We start from the raw sequence: 22898 nt of genomic DNA on the forward strand, positions 1-22898 counted from the left end.
GACACCTCATCAACCAGAAGGGTATTTTGGTAGATCCGGCAAATATAGAGGTCGTGATGCAGTGGGAGGTCCTGAAGTCTCCATCTGAGATTCGGAGCTTCCTAGATTTGGCAGGGTACTACAGGAGATTCATCCAGGATTTCTCCAAGATAGTTGTACCGCATACCCGACTGACTAAGAAGTCAGTGGTGTTTTGCTGGGGGCCTGAGCAGCAGGCAGCATTCGAGACCCTCATACAGAGATTATGTGAGGCATCGATCCTTACCCTGCCAGAGGGAGTAGAGGATTTCGTAGTCTACTGTGATGCTTCAATCACAGGTATGGGAGCAATGTTGATGCAACAAGGCCATGTGATAGCTTACGCCTCTAGATAGTTGAAGCCTCACAAGGCTAACTATCCTATGCATGATTTAGAGCTAGGGGCAGTGATGTTTGCTCTCAATATTTGGAGGCATTACCTTTATGGGGTTCGTTGTACCATCTATACGGATTATAAGAGTCTGAGGTACCTCATGGATCAGCCGAATCTTAACATGAGGCAGTGGCAGTGGTTAGATGTGGTAAAGAATTATGATTGTGCGATCCTTTATCACCCCGGGAAGGCCAACGTAGTGGCCAACGCCCTGAGCCATAAGGCGGCAGCAACCTCAATCAGGGACATATGTTTGAGGATGACAATAATTACTCCATTGTTAGAGTAGATCAGAGAGGCTCAGGTCGAGGGCCTCAAGGAGGAGAGGCCAAAGTGTGAGAGGATTGTGGGCCGAGTAGCTTCCTTCGACTACGACAGTCGAGGATTGTTGACCCTTCATAGGAGAGTTTGAGTACCGTATTGGGGCGGAGTACGACAAGTGTTGATGGACGAGGCTCATAAGTCTCGATTTTCCGTCCACCCAAGGGCAACGAAGATGTATAGGGATCTTCGCCCCGACTATTGGTGGCCCTGCATGAAGCGGGATGTCGCCTGGTATGTGGAGAGGTGCCTGACCTGCAGGAAGGTTAAGGCGGAGCACCGGAGGCCTCACGACAAGATGCAACAGTTAGACATTCCAGTCTGGAAATAGGAAGACATCACCATGGATTTTATCACTAAGCTCCCCAGGACCGCACGTGGTGTGGATTCGATTTGGATTATAGTGGATAGGTTGACGAAGAGTGCCCATTTTATACCGATCCAGGAGAGCATATCGGCTGAGAAGCTAGCCAGTATTTATGTGTAAGAGGTTGTGGCACGGTATGGAGTGCTTGTTTCAGTGGTGTCAGACCGAGATGTCCATTTTACTTCCAGATTCTGGAAGCGGTTTCATGACGAGATGGGTACTCGTCTCCATTTCAGCACTACTTTCCACCCTCAGACAGACGGGCAGAGTGAGAGGACGATTTAGACTCTTGAGGACATGCTCCGTGCATGTGTCCTAGACTTCGGTGGCAGTTGGGATACGTACCTTCCATTAATGGAATTTTTGTATAACAACAGTTACCATGCGAGTATTGACCGCCCTCCCTTCGAGATACTCTATGGGAAGAAGTGCAGGACCCTGATTTGTTGGGACGAGGTCGGTCAGCGTGTCATTGGGAGCACCAAAGTGGTGCTCAAGACGACATAGTTGATCCAACAGTTTCGTAGTAGACTGCAGACTGCGCAGAGTCGACAGAAGAGTTACGCCGACAGGAGGCAATCAAACTTGGGGTTTCAGGTAGGCGACATGGTCCTCCTGAAGGTACCACCCTGGAAGGGTGTCATCAGGTATCGGAAGAGGGGCAAGCTAGGCCCCAGGTTCATCGGTCCTTTTAGGGCGGGTCGCTTATCGGTTGGATCTTCCGGCAGAGCTTAGCCAAATCCACAACATTTTCCATGCTTCCCAGTTGAGGAAGTGTTTGGTGGACGAGTCAGCAGTTGTACCCTTGGAGGATATTCATGTTGATAGCAGCCTAAATTATATTGAGAGACCGGTTGCGATTTTGGATCGAAAGACGAAGACCTTGAGGAACAAGGTGGTTCAGTTGGTAAAGGTGCAGTGGCAAAAACAGAAGGGGTCTGAGTGGACGTGGGAGGCAGAGGAGGAGATGAAGGAACACTACCCAGAGTTGTTTCCAGATGCATCAGCAACAGACTTCGAGGACGAAGTCTAAAATAAGCGTGGGAGATTTGTAGCACCTGGTTCCTGGTATGTATTTTGATCTTAGTATTTTTTGCATTTTTAGCTGGAACTCAGCGAGTTGTAGGCTCGACTCGCCGAGCAAAGATGAGATATTGAGCAAGTTTAAGTTGGCGACTCGGCGAGTCCATATCCTGGACTCGGCGAGTCTGCCAGTCTGGAAGAAACCCAAGATCCACGGGTTTTGCACCCTATTTAAACCATGTTATGAGCCCCAAACTCGCCTCCTTCACCCTATGAGCATCATTTAGCAAACCCTAACCATTCCTTGAGCATTTTGAGCATTACTTGTGTGAATCTTGAGGTTTTGAAGAGAAGAAGGAAGCTAGATCTAAAGGAGTAGAAGGAGATCCAAGATGTTGCACCCACTACAGAGTTTATTGAGGTACTAATCGGATTCCTTCTGTTTCCATGATTGATTCTCCATTATAAATCACATTTAGGCCATTTTATCCATTTCATAGCTTGATTATAGTAGAGAGATCGCGTTGGGTTGAATAGCATTTTGATCTAGCCATGTTTCAGTTCCAAAAACTTAGATTTAACACATTTATGGAGCCATTTTACATGAAAGCCCTAGATCTACTCTTTTAAGTGCCTTTTGAGCCTTTAAATTCCTTTTCATGCATATGTACACGTAAATTTGGAAACTTTACGTGGTAACCAAGCCTTAAGAATCCAGATCTATAAGTTGTACGCATTGGTTTTGAGCAGAATCAACTGTTTATAAGTTGCATGCAACCAACTCGGCGAGTCGTTCTTTAAACTCGGCGAGTCGAGTCATGAGTTCCATAGTTTTCCATTTTCACGTATTATGCCGAGTGGAACCAGTGAGTTATAGGTGGATTCCAGTGAGTCAGAGATCAGACTCATTCATGGAGGGACCTGGCGAGTCAATGCCCTGACTCGGTGAGTCCAAGGCAATCTTCATATCTCAAGAACAGTCTCGGCGAGTTGTCCATACAACTCGGTGAGTCACAGTCGGAGTGTTCATATGTTGAAGGAGAACTCGACGAGTTGTTTATACAACTCGGCGAGTCGGATGCAGATTGACTAAGTGTTAGTATCAAAGAGGAACTCGTCGAGTCTACGCCAAACTCGACGAGTAGTAGCAAGCAGAATTGAGAAATGAGAGTAGGGACTCGACGAGTCAGGTCAACTATATGTTGACTTTGACCAAGAGGTTAAATTTGACCATGGGTAAAATAGTCATTTTAACCTCAATATAGTTATCAGTATTTGATTGAGTGTACTTATGGAAATTGTAGCTGGGGAGATACCGGAGCAGCAGCAGCAGACAGATTCCAGAGCAGTTCATTCAACAGCCAGACTACGAGGTGAGTCTTCCTTCCAGTAGGAACGGGTTTACGGCCACAATGTCGGCCCGTTTAGTTAGAAGTAGTTCTGGACCTCAGTCCGATGCAGTAGTTAGATTGCTTGATGTCTTTGTGATTCAAGCATGTTTTGTGTTATGTGTTCCCGGCTTCGGTCCGATGCAGTATGCAATATATGTGCTTATGCTAGTTGATATGTTTATGCTATGATATGTTATGCTCAATCAGTTTCCGGACTTTGGTCCGATGCAGGGGACAAGGTCCCAGTCAGTTCCGGACTTTGGTCCAATGCAGTTAGTTCTGGACTTCGGTCCGATGCAGTCAGTTCCGAACTTCGGTCCGATGCAGGGGACAAGGTCCCAGTCAGTTCGGGACTTCGATCCGATGCAGTTTCCGGAATTCGGTCAGATGCAGTAGGCAAGGCCCAGTATGTGTTTATATGTTATTGTATGGTATGTGGTAGTTTTGGGGAGCTCACTAAGCTTCGTGCTTACAGTTTCATTTTAGTTTCAGTTACTTCTGCAATTAAAGGGAAGAGCGTAGGATGATGGCATCACACACACCACAACTTCAGTTTTTGTCCTGGGAGTTGATTTAGCTTTTCATAGATTTGATTTAATACAGTGTTGATACAGTTTTCTCGTGATACTTTGTTATGGTTTTGAGATATTGACGTATGGGTTTTATTTTATGGTATTGATCTAATGATTTTAGTAATTATTAAACAAAAATTTTTGGGTCGTATTTTCAGAGTTACAATCAGACTCGACGAGTCGGACCGGGTTGTCCCATGACTCACACAGTTGATAACTCACCGAGTTGAAATAGTGACTCAGTGAGCCAGAGGGGGATTTAGGGGACTTGATTTCACGTCTGAACTCGCCGAGTCAATGCCTGACTCGACGAGTTGGGTCAAGGGGGTGGCCATTAAACAGAGTTGACTTGTGTTGACTTAGGGGCATTAGTCAAATTAAGTCAGGAAGGTATAAATTAGAGATGTATTTATGCTATAGGAAGAATCTAGGTTGGAGGATTGAGCGCGAGTGATTATCCGGCATCTTCGAGGTGAGTCTTCTCATTATGCCTTACCCGATGGGGTGATTATGTGTGACCGGAAGGTCTTATGTGTATGATGAAAATGTGATGTATGTTTTATAAGTTATATGTTATGATATGAGTATGATGATATGGACCTGAAGGTCAACATAGTTATGGGATGGAAATCCCCTGAGACACCTGGATCGGAAGATCCCATAGAGCTATGGCCTGGAAAGACGTATGTGTTGTACGTGGTATATTGGGGAACTCACTAAGCATTATTGCTTACCATTTGCGTGTTATGTGTTTCAGGTACCAGTGATGATCGCGGGAAGGCGCCGACATGATCTGTACACACTTATGGTGGAGATGTTTTGAGATTCTGGGGATTTTGATTTGTACTTATGTTATCTAAAAACAATTGATACACATTTTTGAGAATTGTTATCGGGTTATTATTATTAAATTAAAATGAAGAAAATTATTTTGAAATTTTACGGTGTTACACATGATAGGGGACCTCTCTCAACTGTACAACATTCAGACCTTTGTTTGAGAGTATGTGTCCTTTTGCGGGAAAGGAGGAAAGGAAGAGATCACAAATGGGGTTAGTGCTTAATGTCATGAAGAATTTTTGGATCTGTTTTCAGACCTTCTGGATGCAGATTCAATTGGTTAATTACGGTTTGCGTTTTCTTCTTTATTGAAAGACCCCAACTTTTGTATTTCTGAAAGACCCAAACTCACATACTTCACAATATTATTACTCTAAAACATGCTACCTACATATTCATAAAAGCAATATTTTACATTGATAAAGAGATTACAAACTACTTGATACAAACCGACTATTACAAAGTGTTATATATATTACATAACTACCCAGGATATTGTAATTATGCAAACATAAACTGAAGTACAAAAGTACTATTACAAACTATTCTAAATCTTTCAACAGTATATGATCATACTAGTTTCTTATCACCTGCAATTTTTAAACATTGATATGGTAAGCGGTGACGCTTAGTGAGTTCAATAATAGATACAATATAACATTATGCCATATATATACATCAATATGGCAGAAGCAAAGAGGAACAACAAGACGTATGTGAAATCATGTGACAAGCGTTCATATCAATCAAATACTTTATTCAAAGATATACTTTTCAATGCTTGATATACATCAATAAAACTTTGGCCCAAATGGCATAGAAGATATGCAATTTCTGATTAACATCTTGTTGGATTTCAGGCTTATAGTCCTGTCTAACCATTTACCAATGCCATAGAATAGAAGTCATTCTCTTACGGAGACATGCTCTACATGGCCAGAGGCTACGTACCAGTACCAATGTGAATCTATGTCCTTTCACTGATCACGTGGTCAAAGGTATTACATTTGCTATAAACATAGCAAATAAAATAACACGGGAAGATAACCCGGAATAATAACACTGAAAAGCACATAGCACATATAACACATAACATACAATTGTTCCTATATATTGAACTCACCTTAAATTAACCGGGGGTTAAAATAGTATTTTGGACAACACTTCGGCTTTAAATATGACTTTCTATCTTGAAAACCGGGAGCTTAATTGAAAATCGGGCTCTGCGAAGGTGGGGCTTCAAAACTGAAAAGATAAAATTTTCGGGCTTTTGGGAGCTTCGGGACGTGTTTCGGGTGCTAAAATTGATACTGGGGCTTCGGGAAAAGTCAAAATGAAGAAAATATGTAAAAAGGGGTGAAAAGTGTGAATTTTCTAATCTTAGCCAGGAGGGTTCGCACCCTCCTATTTATAGGGGGCAAAGGTCTTCGGCCGAAGGGAAGATGAGTCAGCAGCGAGGCGCACGCAGCAGCTAGAGCGAGGTTCGGAGGCCAGACGTCGCACATGCGAGGCAGCCAGGTGCGAGGCTCGGAGGGGTGACACGCTTTAGATGCAAGACTCGGACAGGTGTGCGACACGCGTCGTCTTCGGATTCGTTCAGTGTTTCGGTCCACTTGGAAGGCAAAAGGAGCGCGAGGCGCGTCGGCAGTTCGGATGGGACACGACACGGTGATGCAGCAGCTTCGTGCGAAGGACGTGGCCGGTTCTATTCATGCGAGATTTCTCGGATTTTGAGCCCTGAACTTCTAAAATCCATAACTTTCGCATACAAGCTCCGTTTTTGACGTTATTTATATGAACACGTAGCTAAAATTATGCTCTACAACTTTCGTTTAGACTTCGTCGGCTAATTTTTAATTTATTTTTAATATTATTATTTTTAACAGACCGGGACAGGAAAATCCGTTAAATATTCATAACTTCTTCATCCGACATCCGTTTTTGTCAGAATTTTTACCGTTGTACTACAAATGATGATACCTTCGATTCTTGTTTAGGATGTATCGGTCAAATATCGCTCGATCTAATATTCGAGTTTTTAGTTGTCTACTGCTAAGTTGAAACTTCGAAAAATCATAATTTCCTCATACGAAGTCAAATTTTGGCGTTCTCTTTATCGAATTTCTCGGTTTAACGAATACTACGAATTTCATTTAGATCACTAAGTCTAAAAAGTAGTTTATAAAAAAATCACTTTTTACGTCATTCGGCGCCATGCCGGTTTTATCGCGGATCTTCGATTGGCCATAACTTCTTCGTTATAACTCGGTTTTTGACGAGGTTTTCGCCTACAAGTTTCTAACGAGATTATTTACAAATTTCACTATTTGGATTTTAATTGGAATCTCATAAGACTTCCATTATTTTCTGAGTGATTCTAAACATAGTTTTACTTCACTTCTAGTAAAAACCATATGTTAGAACTCAACACTCAATTTCACATAGTATTTCACAATTTTATTCATTACAAAACACAATTTCAAAACGTTTATGTTACAAATACCTCCTCCTTTTGAGGATTTTGTCCCCGAAATTACATCGATTAAAATAAATGGGGATATTTTTCTTTTATCTCATTCTTATTCTTCCAAGTATAGTTTGGGCCTCGATGGTGTTTCCACTTGACAAGCACCAATTCTACTTATTTATTGCATAGCTTAGTTGTTCTTTCATTCATGATTTCTTCAGGATCTTCAACATATCTTAACTTATTATCCAATTTCACCTCGGATAATGGAACTGTCTCATCGTAGATGCTCAAGCATTTGCGCAAATAACTCACATGAAACACATCATGAATACTTGCCAAATCTTCAGGCAATTCTAAGGAGTATGCTTGCTTTCCAATTCTTTGGATGATTTTGAAAGGACCAACAAATATAGGACCCAACTTTCCTTTCTTCCCAAATCGCATAAGGCCTTTCCATGGGGATACCTTCAGCATCACGAAATCACCCACTTGGAATTCTATAGGTCGTCTTCTCTTTTCTGTATAGGACTTTTGTCGATCCTGGGCCGTTTTCATTCTTTCTTGTACGATTTGAATCTTGTCAGTGGTGTCTTGAATCATTTCAGGGCTTACAAGGATCTTCTATCCTACATCACGCTAACATAATGGCGTACAACATTTGCAACCATATAATGCTTCATATGGTGGCATTTTGATTGAAGTGTGGTAATTGTTATTATATGAAAATTCAATAAGCGGTAAGTATTTATCCCAGTTACCACCGAACTCCAAGACACATGCACGAAGCATATCTTATACTGTTTGGATTGTTCTCTTATTCTGACCATCTGTTTGGGGATGATAAGCGGTGCTGAGAGCAACTCGAGATCTTAATTCACATTGCATACTCGAGCAAAAGTGAGAAGTGAAGCGAGTATCATGATTGGAAATGATTTTTAGTGGCACACCATGTCTTGAAACAATTTCATCCAAGTATACTTGTGTGTATTTCTCCATTGGAGCCGTTTCACGCATGGCGAGAAAATTTGCACTCTTAGTCAGGCAGTCGACGATTACCCAAAGCAATCTTTGGCAATTTGGTAATAAAATCCATGGACAACTCTTCCCACTTCCATACAGGAACACTAAGGCTTTCTGGAGTTCCGTAAGGCTTTTGGTGCTATGTTTTAACTTGTAAGCATACTAAGTATTCCTATACATATCTTCCAATGTCTCTCTTTAATCCAGGCTACCAATAATCATCTCTCACATCATAGTACATTTTACTTGTACCAGGATGTATTGACAGCTTAGACTTATGAGCTTCATCAAAAATCTTCTGTCTTAATCCACCAATCTTTGGAATCCATAGCCGATTCTTAAATACTTTTAATCGCCATGGATCATCAAGTAAAACATCAGCATAATGTACCATTCCTTCCTTCTGCACATTTTCTGGCTTTAAGGCCTCAACTTGCCACTTCTCTAGTTCATCAAGAATAGTGAACTTCACCGTAGTGTGAGTAATAGTATAACACATACTATTACGATAAACCTTCCTACTAAGTGCATCTGCAATCACATTAGCCTTTCCAGGATGGTACATGATTTCGCAGTCATAGTCTTTGATCAGCTCCATGCCTCGTTGTTGTCTTATATTTAGAGTTTGCTGACTCAATATGTACTTGAGACTCTTGTGGTCGGTAAACAATTGGCATTTCGTACCAAAAAGGTAATGTCTCCAAAGTTTTAGGGAAAACACTACCGCAACGAGATCAAGATCACGGGTGGGATAATTCTTTTCATAATCTTTCAGTTGTCTTGAGGCTTAGGCTATCACTTTACCACGCTGCATCAATACACAACTGAGTCCAAATCTTGAAGCATCGCTATACACAGAGAAATCATCATCACCATCTGGGAGTGATAAGATTGGAGCATGAGTCAAATGATCTTTTAGAGTTGAGAAAGCTTTTTCTTGAGCTTTACCCCATTCGAACTTCACTTCCTTCCGTGTAAGACTCGTGAGAGGTACAACTATACGAGAAAAGTATTTAATGAATCTCCGGTAATATCCCGCAAGACCTAAGAAACGTCAAATTTCAGAAGCATTACGGGGCACTTCCCAATTTTGAATGGCTTCGATTTTGATAGGATCTACGAATACACCGTCACTAGAAATAACATGGCCGAGAAATTGAACTTGACGAAGCCAAAATTCACATTTCGAGAATTTAGCATAAAGTGTCTCCTTTCGAAGATGTTCTAAGATTTCACGAATATGAATGACATGATCGGCTTCAGACTTGGAATAGATTAGAATATCTTCAATGAATACGATGACAGACTTATCGAGCGTTGGGCGACATACTCGATTCATCATATCCATGAATACACCAAGGAGAATTTGTCAAACCGAATGGCATGACAAGGAATTCGAAATGCCCATAACGAGTACGGAAAGCAGTCTTCGGTACATCTTGCTCTTGTACTTTCAACTGATGATAGCCAGATCTTAAATCAATCTTTGAGAAATAGCTAACACCCTGAAGTTGATCAAACAAATCATCGATGCGAGGTAGTGGGTACTTGTTCTTGATAGTCACCTTATTCAACTCACGATAATCAATGCACATTCGCATCGATCCGTCCTTCTTCTTGACAAACAATACTGGAGCACCCCAAGGAGAGGTACTCGGTCGAATAAAGCCTTTGTCAAGTAATTCCTGCAGTTGGATCATCATTTCTTTCATCTCGGCTGGCGCAAGACGACAAGGAGTCTTTGTAATCGGAGAAGCACCAGGCATACGGTCAATTCATAATTCTACTTGCCTGTCCGGAGGTAGTCCAGGTAGATCATCGGGGAGAATATCATGATATTCGTTAACAATGGGAATATCATTTACAATTTTATTCTCCTTTCTTGAGATGTCAACTGTATAGGCCAGATAGATAGGATAACCTTTCGATATGAATTTACGAGATTTGAGGAAAGAGATTATTTTTAAGATTCATTGTTCACCGTAGACATGAATAGAATCTTCCCCTTCAATAGGAATGTGTATCATCTTTTCGTACACACAAGAGTTCTGCATGGTTCTTTGACACCAATCCATGCCGAGAATAATGTTGAAATTGGGCAAGGAGATAGGGATTAGGTTAGGAAGAAAATTATAGCCTTCAATTTCTATGACACAATCCCTATAGATTTTATCAACAAGTAATGATATACTTCTTGCAGTATCTACGTGAAATGGTTGGGCGAGTTAACAAGAAATGTACCCGTCACAACATTCGGGTCCTCACGTGCTTCCTCTGTGGTAATCTGGAATGCACGACCCTTAGCTTTTGGCACCTCCTCCTTTTTTGCTGGAGTATTCTTTGGTTGTTGGACAGGGACTTGACTTCTCGTCGGTTGTTGAACAGAAGCTTGACTTCCCGTCACTTGGCTGGTAAGAGTAGGGCAATAACGCTTCTTATGGCCAGTAATACCACATGCATAGCAAGTCACATCCTTCCTTGGGCAAGCTGGCTTTATATAAACCGTTTCTCCACACCCATAACAGACAATGGATTCCTTGTCTATTTTGCATTGACCTGGATGATTCCTTCCACAAACGCGACATGAAGGTGATTGAATAGAAAAAGATTGTGACCTGCCGCAGCCACGAAAAGCACTTTGAGATTACGCTTGCTAGCTAGGATCAGTTCGAACAGATTGAGCTGGTGGAATAGTGGAAACAGGAGTAGTACTTTCAGTACGTGGATGCTTTGGAACAGTAAGAGTGGCACCATGTATCTCTAAGTCATGCTCACGCCTACGAGCATACTCAACAACTTTATCAACTGACAGAACATCCCGATTGACAGCGAAATCATGGATTACGTTTCGTAGTCCCTCAATGAATAACTGAATTTTCTCGTCTTCAGTTGGAATATACTTCGTAGCAAACCTTGCTCTTTGATTAAACTGAGTTTCATACTAATTCACAGTCATTCCTCCTTGTTTAAGCTCGACGAATTCCTTCCCTAATCTTCTCCTCATATCTAGAGGACAATACTTCTCCAGCACACAAGTCTTGAACAACTCCTAGGATAGTTTCTCCTGGTCACATCCATCGAGAGCTTCATATGTTGCTTCCCACCAGACTAAGGCTTCTTCAATGAGCATTCCAGAAGCATAGATAGCCTTGTCTTCACCATCCACATGAGAGACACGAAATACTTTCTCAATGTTCTGAATCCAAGTTAGAACAACTATAGGATTAAGGACACCAGAAAACTCCGTTACACGACTACTCTTAAAATCTTTGAACGAGGGACGCTTCACCTTTCTGCTTGAAGATTCTCCATTGGCTTTCTCTTTTCCTTTATAATCATTCTTTTTGCGTTCTTCGAGAGTTTTTCGAATAACACCGGTAAGTTTACCTAAGAGTCGCTCCTCACGAGGAGATACTGAAGTATTCACTTCCTCGGGTTGAGGATCTCCACCAACCTCAGGGGTATGGCTACTTACTTGTTCAACCATCGATCTGAAATATGTAGTAACATTGTATTTTAGAATATTAGGTTTTATCATTACCTAATACTTTTACTTATATATTTCCTATGGTTTGCATCCCTATACTTACAATGATTAAGTTCATATATTGAACATCCTATAGTTTAATTCTAAATACCAATCCGTGGAATTTAGTTCGCTTAAACTACTGCTCTGATCCCATGGTTGAAAGACCCCAAATTTCGTATTTTTAAAAGACCCAAACTCTCATACTTCACAATATTGTTACTCCAAAACATGTTACTTATTCATAAAAGCAATATTTTACATTGATAAAGAGATTACAAACTGGATAAAAACCGACTATTACAAAGTGTTATATATATTATATAACTACCCAGGATATTGTAATTTATACAAACATAAACTAAAGTACAAAAGTACTATTACAAACTATTCTAAATCTTTCAACAGTATGTGATCATACTAGTTACTTATCACCTGCAATTGTTAAACATTGATAGGGTAAGCGGTGACGCTTAGTGAGTTCAATAATAGATACAATATAACGTTATGTCATATATATATACATCAATATGGCAGAAGAAAAGAGGAACAACAAAACATATGTGAAATCATGTGACAAGTGTTCATATCAATCAAACACTTTATTCAAAGATATACTTTTCAATGCTTGATATACATCAATAAAACTTTGGCCTAAATGATATAGAAGACATGCAATTTCTAATTAACATCTTGTTAGATTTCAAGATTATAGTCATGTCTAACCATTTGTCAATGCCATAGAATAGAAGTCATTCTCTTATGGAGACATGCTCTACATGACCAGAGGCTACTTACCAGTACCAATGTGAATCTAAGTCCTTTCACTGATCACATGGTCAAAGGTATTACATTTGCTATAAACATAGCGAATAAAATAACACGGGAAAATAACCCGAAATAATAACACTGAAAAGCACATAGCACATATAGCACATAACATATAATTGTTCCTATATATTGACGTGGCCGGTACTATTCATGCGAGATTTCTCGGATTTTGAGCCCGAACTTCTAAAACCATAATTTCGCATACGAGCTCCGTTTTTGACGTTCTTTATATGCACGCATAGCTAAAATTACGCTCTACAACTTTCATTTAGACTTCGTCGGCTAATTTTTAATTTATTTTTAAGATTATTATTTTTAACAGACCGGGACAGGAAAATCCGTTAAAAATTCATAACTTCTTCATCCGACATCCGTTTTCGTCAGACTTTTTACCTTTGTACTACAAATGACGAGACCTTCGATTCTTGTTTAGGATGTATCGGTCCAATATCGCTCGATCTGAAATTCAAGTTTTTACCTGTCTACTGCTAAGTTGAAACTTCGAAAAATCATAACTTCCTCATACGAAGTCAAATTTTGGCGTTCTTTTTATCGAATTTATCGGTTTAACGAATACTACGACTTTAATTTAGATCACTAAGGCAAAAAAGTAATTTATCAAAAAAACTCACTTTTTACATCATTCGGTGTCGTGCCGGTTTTATCGCGGATCATCGATTGGTCATAACTTCTTCGTTATAACTCGGATTTTGACGAGGTTTTCGCCTACAAGTTTCTAATGAGATTATTTACAACTTTCGATAATAAAATTTTACTTATTTAAATTTTTATATTTTTGCTAAATTTCACTATTTGGCTTTTAATTGGAATCTTATAAGACTTCAAATATTTTCTGAGTGATTCTAAACATAGTTTTACTTAATTTCTAGTAAAAATCATATGTTAGAACTCAACACTCAATTTCACAATTTTATTAATTACAAAACACGATTTCAAAACGTGTATGTTACATCTATACTCCTGAGTTTATCTTACTCTAATTCGTTTTAAAGACAATTTTTCATTTTCTTAATAGTTTTTCGTCATTAGTTATTATTGGGATGTGATATGAAGTCTAGTACTAAAGGGAAATATAAAATTTGTGTAATGCACTAAAGCCGAATTGTCTAGACTCTGTGTTCAATGTGCTGGTAGGCACAAAGGATTCAAAAGGACTAGACTTAGATTGACAAATGAAAGGACTAGACAATATGAATTTAGACAGTTTCATTTGGACTGACCATACCATGCTCGGGTAGATTGAGCAGTGAGATAAACACGAGAACCCACAAGATACTCTAAGTTAATATGTATCTAGAACAGTGGTTCAACTTTTCCTTGATATACGGACTTATGTCCTTAATTTTGGTTCTGATAGGGCGATTGGGGGGGAATCTGATAAAGTAGGTCTGTAGGAAATTATTTTCTTGCTTTCTATCTGTCAGTGATATGTTGCTTCCTTTGCTGATTGGAACATATCTGACCTGGAATGTAACATACACAACTCTATTTCTACGCACCTCCTTATTTATGAAACTATTTCTATCTGTTAGCCATATGTTGCCCCTCTACGTAATCGGGAGATCCGACCTGGGACACAACATATGCAACATTATACCTCTCAATCCTTTTATCTTTGTTAGTCATATGTTGTCCCTTCTGCATGATTGAAAGAGATCCGACCTGGGACACAACGTATGCATCTATCTCTAAATTTAACTTCCTCCTTAATAATTGTTTACTCACCTAAGGTAAGGATTACTTTGGAAGTTCTTGATAACCAGGTCATATAAGGAAGTGGGGAACACGTTATAGTGCAACTAAAATGGAACCATTTAGAGGTTGTCTGACGATCTCGCTGCTTAATTTGAGTGTACAACATACTCGTGGTCGTCGTCAGCTAAATGGATTATTTAGAGAAGTTTGTCAAAAAAAAATTTCGTGTTTAAGAGGATCACAATACCAACAATTGACTAGATCTATTCATAAAGGTGAAGGTACCGATAAACAGGTTAAGACTGTCTCACAACTTTAAATATTTTTCTTTTTGTTAAATTTGTTCATAATTTTCCTCTATGCACAAATTTAGGGGGAGCATTAAAAAAAATCAAAAATCAAACAAAAATTAGAAACTTCAAAATCCAAAAATATTTTTATTTATGTTTTATTTCTTGTTCAGAAAAATCAAAAATCCAAAAATATTTTTGTTTCTCTTTTAATTTGTCTGCTAGGTTTTCTTTAAGTTTTGTTCTGTCTTGAAAAATGAATTCAGGTGTAGATGAGACTCATGGAAACTGAATCAAAGATTTTCTGAGCCAAGGCTTCATCCGTGATCATTGAAGAATTCTCATTCGAAGGAGTAAGAAATGAAGATTATTATTTCAACATTCAATATTTTTACCCCAGAAGCAAGGTGAAGCAGAAATTGAAGATTATGTGAAGGATTGCATTGAAGCCTCCTCAATCAGTCTGTTGCTATCATTGTACCTACTAAAGTGATCCATAATATTTGATCTCTATGATGTTCTCTCTGAAGATTCTCAAGCTGAAAGCGCTATATTTCAAGAATCAGTAGATCAAGCATCCTCACCCAATGTGAGATCAATGTTAAATTCTGAAGAAAAGCCCAACTGCTCAAGATGAGGTCATTCATTAAAGATCCATCAACTTTATCTTGAAGTTGTGAAGAATTTGAAGATTAATGCTGAAGCTAAGCTCTCGATGAAGATTGACAAGAAAAGCCAGCTACTTTTTAGGGGGAGCTTGTTGGGTCATTTAGAAAAGAAAGTTATAAACCAAGGGGGAGATTGGTGGCTCAAAAATATGGTTTATACTTTACTTTTCTAGGAAAATGTATTTTTGTGTCTTGGACCACAAACAACTTGGTGTTTATGGTTGTATACGTGTTTACGGTTGTGTTTATGGCCGTAAATAGGTTTACGACCGTAAACCCATTCACGACCCATGTTCACCATGCCCATGTTCCCTATAAATATAGGTGTAAGGGGTGAGGAGTAGAGTGATGAGTGAGTGAATAGAGGAGCTTAAGTGTGTGCATTTGAAGGCATTTTAGAGAGAGAAAGAGAGAGAGAAGAACAAGTGTGTGTTAGTGTGTGTGAATCTCATGTAAAGGATCATCATTCTATTCATTAATACATTGAGGTTCATATTCTTCTTCTTCTTCTTCTATTCTATTTGATCTGACATCATCCGTTTGATTGGGATTCAACACAATCAAACAGATCTGATTGATACACAAGCAGATTGGGGACTTACAGCCTACAATAACAACTATCATTCCAGCATTGGCTCCCCGCCTTTTGAGCTGTTGTATGGGCGGAGATATCGCTCCCCAATTAGTTGGGGTGACATCGAATATAGGGTGATGGGACGGACGGAGGCAGTTTTGCAAACTATCGAGTAGATTCAGCAGATTAAGCAGTGACTACAGACCGCTCAGAGTCAGCAGAAGAGTTACATCGACAAACGCCAATCTGAGTTGGAGTTTCAATTGGGTGATATGGTACTCCTGAAGGTCTCACCCCGGAATGATGTGATCCGCTTCAGGAAGAGAGGGGAATTGGGCCCTCATTTCATTAGGCAGTTCAGGGTCATTTTCAGGGTTAGCAAGGTGGCATAAAGGCTAGAGCTACTAGAGGAGCTTAGTCAGATCCACATCACTTTCCACATTTCGCAGTTGCAAAAGTGCATTATGAATCACGAGGCATTGGTGTCGTTGGATGATATTCAGGTCAATGAGTGCTTGAATTATGTGGAGAGGCCTGTGGCCATACTAGAGAGAAATATGAAATTTCTACAGAACAAGGAGATACCTTTGGTGAAGGTAAAGTGGGAGAAAGCATTGAAGGGGATCTGAGTGGACGTGGGAGCCAGAGGCAAAGATGTGAGAGCACTATCCCGAGTTGTTCACTGCAGCAGACTTCGAGGACGAAGTCTAGTTCAAGTAGGGGAGAACTGTAACACCCGATTCTCAGGTATTGATTTTGATATAATATTTTTCTTGATTTCAAGGTCTACTCGATGAGTTGGTTGCCCTACTCATCGAGTAGCAGCAAGTTCGTCCACGTGTTTAAGTAACCTACTCGCAGAGTCCAAGAGAGGACTCTACGAGTAGGAGCTAGCAAATGAAACACTAATTTCCAGGGTTTTTCACCCTATTTATAGGATCATTGGCCTCTCCAGCCTCCACTTCACAGCCTCCTGTCATTCCAAAACCGTAATTCGTGTCTGTGTATACCACATTGGTGTGTTTAAACTTAGAAGAAGGATTTTGGAGTGAAAAGCGTCGGGAAAAAGTGATTAAAAGCAATGAACTCGTGAGAATAAGAGATCTACTTCAGTGGGCACCCTTTTGACGGTATTAAGCTGTTATCTTGGCCTCATTTCATCTTAGATCTCATTTGGGTGGATTTTTTGAAGAATTTATTGTGTTTAAGTTAAGATCTGAAGTTGCAACTTCAGATCTGAGCTCTGTTGGGTCTCTAGGTCCATAAATTTGTTATCTTTGTCAAGCATGAACCTTCCCTCAAGTGTAAGACTTCTTTACAAGCTTAGTTTGGTAATTTTAAGACTTTAGAGCTTTGCATGCACATAACGTTTGCAACTTTACGTGACAAATATGCCTTGGGTAGCTGGATCTACAAATTGGAGCCTTAGCATAGCTTAAAAAGCATCTGTATGGATAAAGGACTAAAGGGACTCGACGAGTCGCATGGTCGACTCGGCGAGTCCGATGAAGATTGTCGTGGGTTCGGCGGGTCAGATGAGTGACTCGGCGAGTCGTCTACGGTTTTACGAACCTTTGGACGTAAGAAATTGTCGAGTTGCAAGGGGAAACTCGATGAGTCAGCCAAGGAGTTTACGACCGCAAACCTTAGGAACTCAAAGAGTCACTCTAGTGACTCGACGAGTTGGTGAGTTATGCAAAGAACTCGGTAAGTAGCTTAGGGTACTCGAAGAGTTGAAGTAGACATGGACTATTGACCTTGACCGATGACTTTGACTTTGACCAAGGGTTGACCAGTGGAGTTGTGGGGACATTTTTGGGAAATTGGAAACATGTATGGTTATATAGTGAATATAGGTGGTGGAGTTTGTGCGGGCAATTCAAGAGCTTGAGTTTATCTTCGAATCGATAGTGTGAGGTGAGTTATCCTCACTATCCTAAGGGGTCTAACGTACCAAGGCCGGCCCATTGGATATGACTTCCTAGTAGTTGGTAGTATGTTGAACATGAGTTAGTGTTTCATGTTAGTTGCTATGCCAGTCAGGTAGATCTGTAAGACTAGTTGTAGTATCGTGTGATTATCTATATGGGCATTAGTTGTATTATATATCTATATGGGAATTAGTTGTGGGCCCGGAAGGCAATCCAGTCTCACACTGTGGCCCCAGGGATAATCCAGTCTATAACGTTGTGGACTCAGTATACATGAAGGCATGATCGTATAGCTCCTCACGTTTTGTTTATGTTTCTGGGAAAGACTCTGATATATACTATTTTGAAAACAAATATATAAGAACTGTTGGTTTTAAATGTCTTGAAAAGTTTTATATTGGCTTGAAATTTTTGGGTGTTACATTTATATTGATACCTAGATCGGGGTTTTACACATGCTAACTTTGAAAATCACATGCGTGGTCACTCCTCTCCGAACTATAATAACTTAAAGGACATAATCCTCGCTATAGATAATGACATTCCAATCCATCGGTTGACCCCTCAGCTACCAGCTGAAATCCTTAAGCCAATCATCACAATTATTTCCTTCTTGAGTCTTGTGACTCAATGCACAGCCTCGAGAAAAACCCTCGAGACCTCAACACCAACATACTCATCTAGCTCTACATCATTTCACCCAAACCGACATCTCCATTGAGTCCCCAAACAATCACTAGACCCATCCTCATGCCTGAACAACCATAACCAAAAGATCGGAAGATATGTAAACACTTACACACATCATGGTATCAAACCATCCTATCTTCCCCGAACAACCCTTAGAATTCTCGAAATTTTCCATGATTCAAGTATGAGTCATGTGCTTTCAGTAGTAATGGCCCAATACTACATTCCACACATATCCATACTTTCCTCAAGAATCTCTGGTCCTCTAAGACACCTAATCATAATAATTCTCACATTACCTTATCAACAACGAAACAACCACACTAAAAATACTTCATAGGATCTCCTAGGATTCCCCACCTCCCCTTCCATGAGCTGCTGAAGGACTCCAAACAATGTCAGCCAACCACTTCAAGAATACAATTACATGCAACAAAACTTAAATAATCTTTCGCCTAGAATGGTTAGACTTAAACAAGAGTTGCACCATAGGGCCAAATCTTTCAGTCTAGGTTTATTTAAACTCCATAGCGTGTAACTTAGTATATTCATTTGATTGTTAGCTGACATCAATGTGAGTCCAACAAAGCACAAAGCAAGCAACATTCAAGCATTGGAGTCGAATGACACTAAGACAATATAAAATCAGACAGATTCTCATACAAAATGCTCGATCTCTAAATCCCAGCATCTCGGATATACCTTCATCCTGCCCTCACTCTGTCAAGTGTGGCTAATCATTCCTCACACTGAACCACTTTGAACTGCACCCACTCATGAAACTTCCACCAACCCTGCAGCCACTCGTGCATGCTAATCATACATAACGTTGGATCCCATAGAGAGTCGAAAACTTTACTCTACTCTAAGCCCTTAATCACAAGAGAACAACAAGTAAAGCTAAATAAAACATTCTAAGGCTATAGAATCTTTTTTATGTACAACTATGATGCACACACTAAGTGACCAAGTAAATGTCAATTTCATATAAGAAAGAACCCTAGGCTATCAGGCATCAAATAATCAGGCAATTCTATAATGCGATTCTTGAAGATGGTTAACCGATCACTAGAATACAGTTCTAACATATCATAATATCAAATAACAGTGTGGTGATTTGGATAGCTTTAGCTGATCGTACACATTGCATCCTTTCTTGATTATTTTTGGAAAATAATAATGAAAATCATTTTTAAAACCTTTGTAGTTCCTTAGTTTGAGATTGATTTCACATGGGTGTTCCTCCAATTCACTAAAACCAAGCCTCTGATAACAACTTGTAACATCCCAAAAATTACAATAAATTTACACTTTTCAAAAGAACACATTTACTAAAAGAAGTGTTTACAAAGCCATTGTTTCCAAAACATTATTTAGAATCAGACTCTCCCAAGATCCAATCAATCTTAAAACCAAGGGTGTGTACCATCATGCCTTCGACCTTCCACAATAATCTGAAGCACCTAAACAATAAATTGAAACTGTAAGCACGAAGCTTAGTGAGTTCCCCCAAAGTACCACCACACAAACAAATAATATATACAATCAAGCATGTCAGGTGCAATTAACCATTAGGTTAGAATACCCCATGCTCAAGCGACATTCGGGTCCATTCATCCTCGGGATGGAATACCCTAGGTTGGAATGAAAATATACAATAGGTTCAGTCAACCATCGTGTTGGAATGCTAATATACAACATGTCCAGTTAACCATCGGGTTGGAATACCCTAGGCCCAATCAACCACCAAGTTGGAATGCCAATATATAGAACGTCCAATCAACCTCAGGATGGAATACCCTCAGCCCTAATAAACAATCAGGTCAGAATGCCTCCGGTCTGTTGGCTTACATACATAATAGTAAAGCCTCAATTGCAAACCAAAATATGTGTACATATAATAGATAAACATATAACCGGCCAACAAAATATCAGACAGATCTACAGATCACTACTACATACTCACATCCTATATACCAGAACTCATATCTAATAGTTCACTTTAGCATAACGACATTCTATCACAGAGCATGATATCAAATCCAATGGGCCGGCCTTGGTGCCTTCGACCCATAAGTATAGTGAGGAAACTCACCTCTTGATATAATAAGAGCTGACAAGGTTCCGACTCCAAATCTCAGCTCTAACCGACACCTATTCATCCAAATGACAAATTCTCAAACACCTTTCAAAATACCCAAAATACCCCTTTGTCAAAGTCAACTGAGTCAACGTAGCCGAGTCAAGATAGAATGCATACATGGGGAGTACTCCAAAGGTACAAGGGGCTTACTCGAGTATTGACCACCATCAGGGAGGTTGACCGCGTACGCACTGCGTACTCAGATTACATAGGGTGTATGCCCAGTCTTCCTAAAAATACATTGAGAATTTAATGTCTTAAGCTGTTATGTCCAACTTCCAGATCCAAGGCCAAATCATCCTCAAGAATCATAAAGTATCCAACTTTATGACTTTTCATGTCCATTATGTGCTTAACTCAACATCTTAATACATTAAGACCTTCTACAGAATGCATGGAGCAAAGCCAACCATTAAGACCCGTTTTTATGACTCAAGACCCTTCCTAAAGTTTGAAAGGACATCTTAATGGTTCAAGAACATTACATGCTCAAGACTCACCATTTTGGGACAAAAAGTGACTTAAAAGAGTGGAATGTTTAGATCTACAAGATGGAGTGGTAAATTTGCAAGTTTTATACCACTTGGAGGTTGTAAACAAGGAGAAAATTTCATATCCAAAGTGCTTCCCAAAATCCAAGCTCTCCACACCACTCTCCTCTTCTTCAAGTACACCTCGAATCACTCCAAAGGCTCCATAATGCTCTCTTTCTCTTTGGGCTTACATGGGGATCGATTTCATAGGAAGAGGCTGAATAAGAATGAGATGTGAGGCTATAATGATGCTTAAATATGAGCTAAACCCTAAGTATTAGGGTTTGCATGAACCTCATGTACGCCTTGCGTACAAGGTGTATCCCAAACATACTTAGGCGAGCCTTTGTACGCTTAGCGTACACACACACGCTCAACGTACTCCCAAATCCCGAATTACCAAAATGCCACTATGGTCCCTTTTGCACCCTTTCTTATACTTAGGGACCAATATGCAATAAATCTCAATGTAAGGGTCAACAATGATAGTGTCTCAAAATAAGATGTTACAACACCACGTTACTCTACCTGTATAATATGGATAACTTTTATACCTTTTTGTAACATACACGTTTTAAAATCGTGTTTTGTAATGAATAAAATTGTGAAATATTATGTAAAATTGAGTGTTGAGTTCTAATAGATGGTTTTTACTAGAAATGAAGTAAAACTATGTTTAGAATCACTCAGAAAATATTGGAAGTCTTATGAAATTCCAATTAAAAGTCAAACAGTGAAATTTAGCGAAAATATGAAATTTTAAATAAGTAAAATTTTATTATTTTATGTTGTAGAGAATCTCATTAGAAAATTGTAGGCGAAAGCCTCGTCAAAATCCGAGTTATAACGAAGAAGTTATGACCAATCGAAGATCCGCGACAAAACAGGCACGACGCCGAATGACGTAAAAAGTGAGTTTTTGATAAACTATTTTTTTAGCCTTACTAATCTAAATGAAATTCATAGTATTCATTAAACCGAGAAATTCGTTATAAAGAACGCCAAAATCTGACTTCATATGAGGAAGTTATGATTTTTCGAAGTTTCAACTTAGCAGTAGACAGCTAAAAACTCGAATTTTAGATAAAGCGATATTTTACCTATACATCCTAAACGAGAATCGAAGGTCTCGTCATATGTAGTACAACGGTAAAAAGTCTGACGAAAACGGATGTCGGATGAAGAAGTTCTGAATTTTTAACGGATTTTCCAATCCCGGTCTGTTAAAAATAATAATATTAAAATTAAATTCAAAAGTAGCCAACAAAGTCTAAATGAAAGTTGTAGAGCGTAATTTTAGCTACGCGTGCATATAAAGAACGTCAAAAACGGAGCTTGTATGCGAAAGTTATTGATTTTAGAAGCTCGGGGCACGAAAATCGAAAAATTCCGCATGAATAGTGCCCGGACACGTCACTCGCACGAAGCAGCAGTGTCACCGGAGACGTGGCCGAACCGAGAACCTTCACGTGTCGTGAGCTGAGTAGACCGAGGTGCGAGCCAATCCGGATCCGACGTGCGCTTCGCCACCAAGTTGCTTCGCTGCTTGCTTCCGACGCGCGTTCTTCCCTGATTCGCCG

This window comes from Lactuca saligna, chromosome 7 (assembly GCF_052625555.1).
Source record: "Lactuca saligna cultivar CGN05327 chromosome 7, ASM5262555v1, whole genome shotgun sequence".
Taxonomy (NCBI): Eukaryota; Viridiplantae; Streptophyta; class Magnoliopsida; order Asterales; family Asteraceae; genus Lactuca; species Lactuca saligna.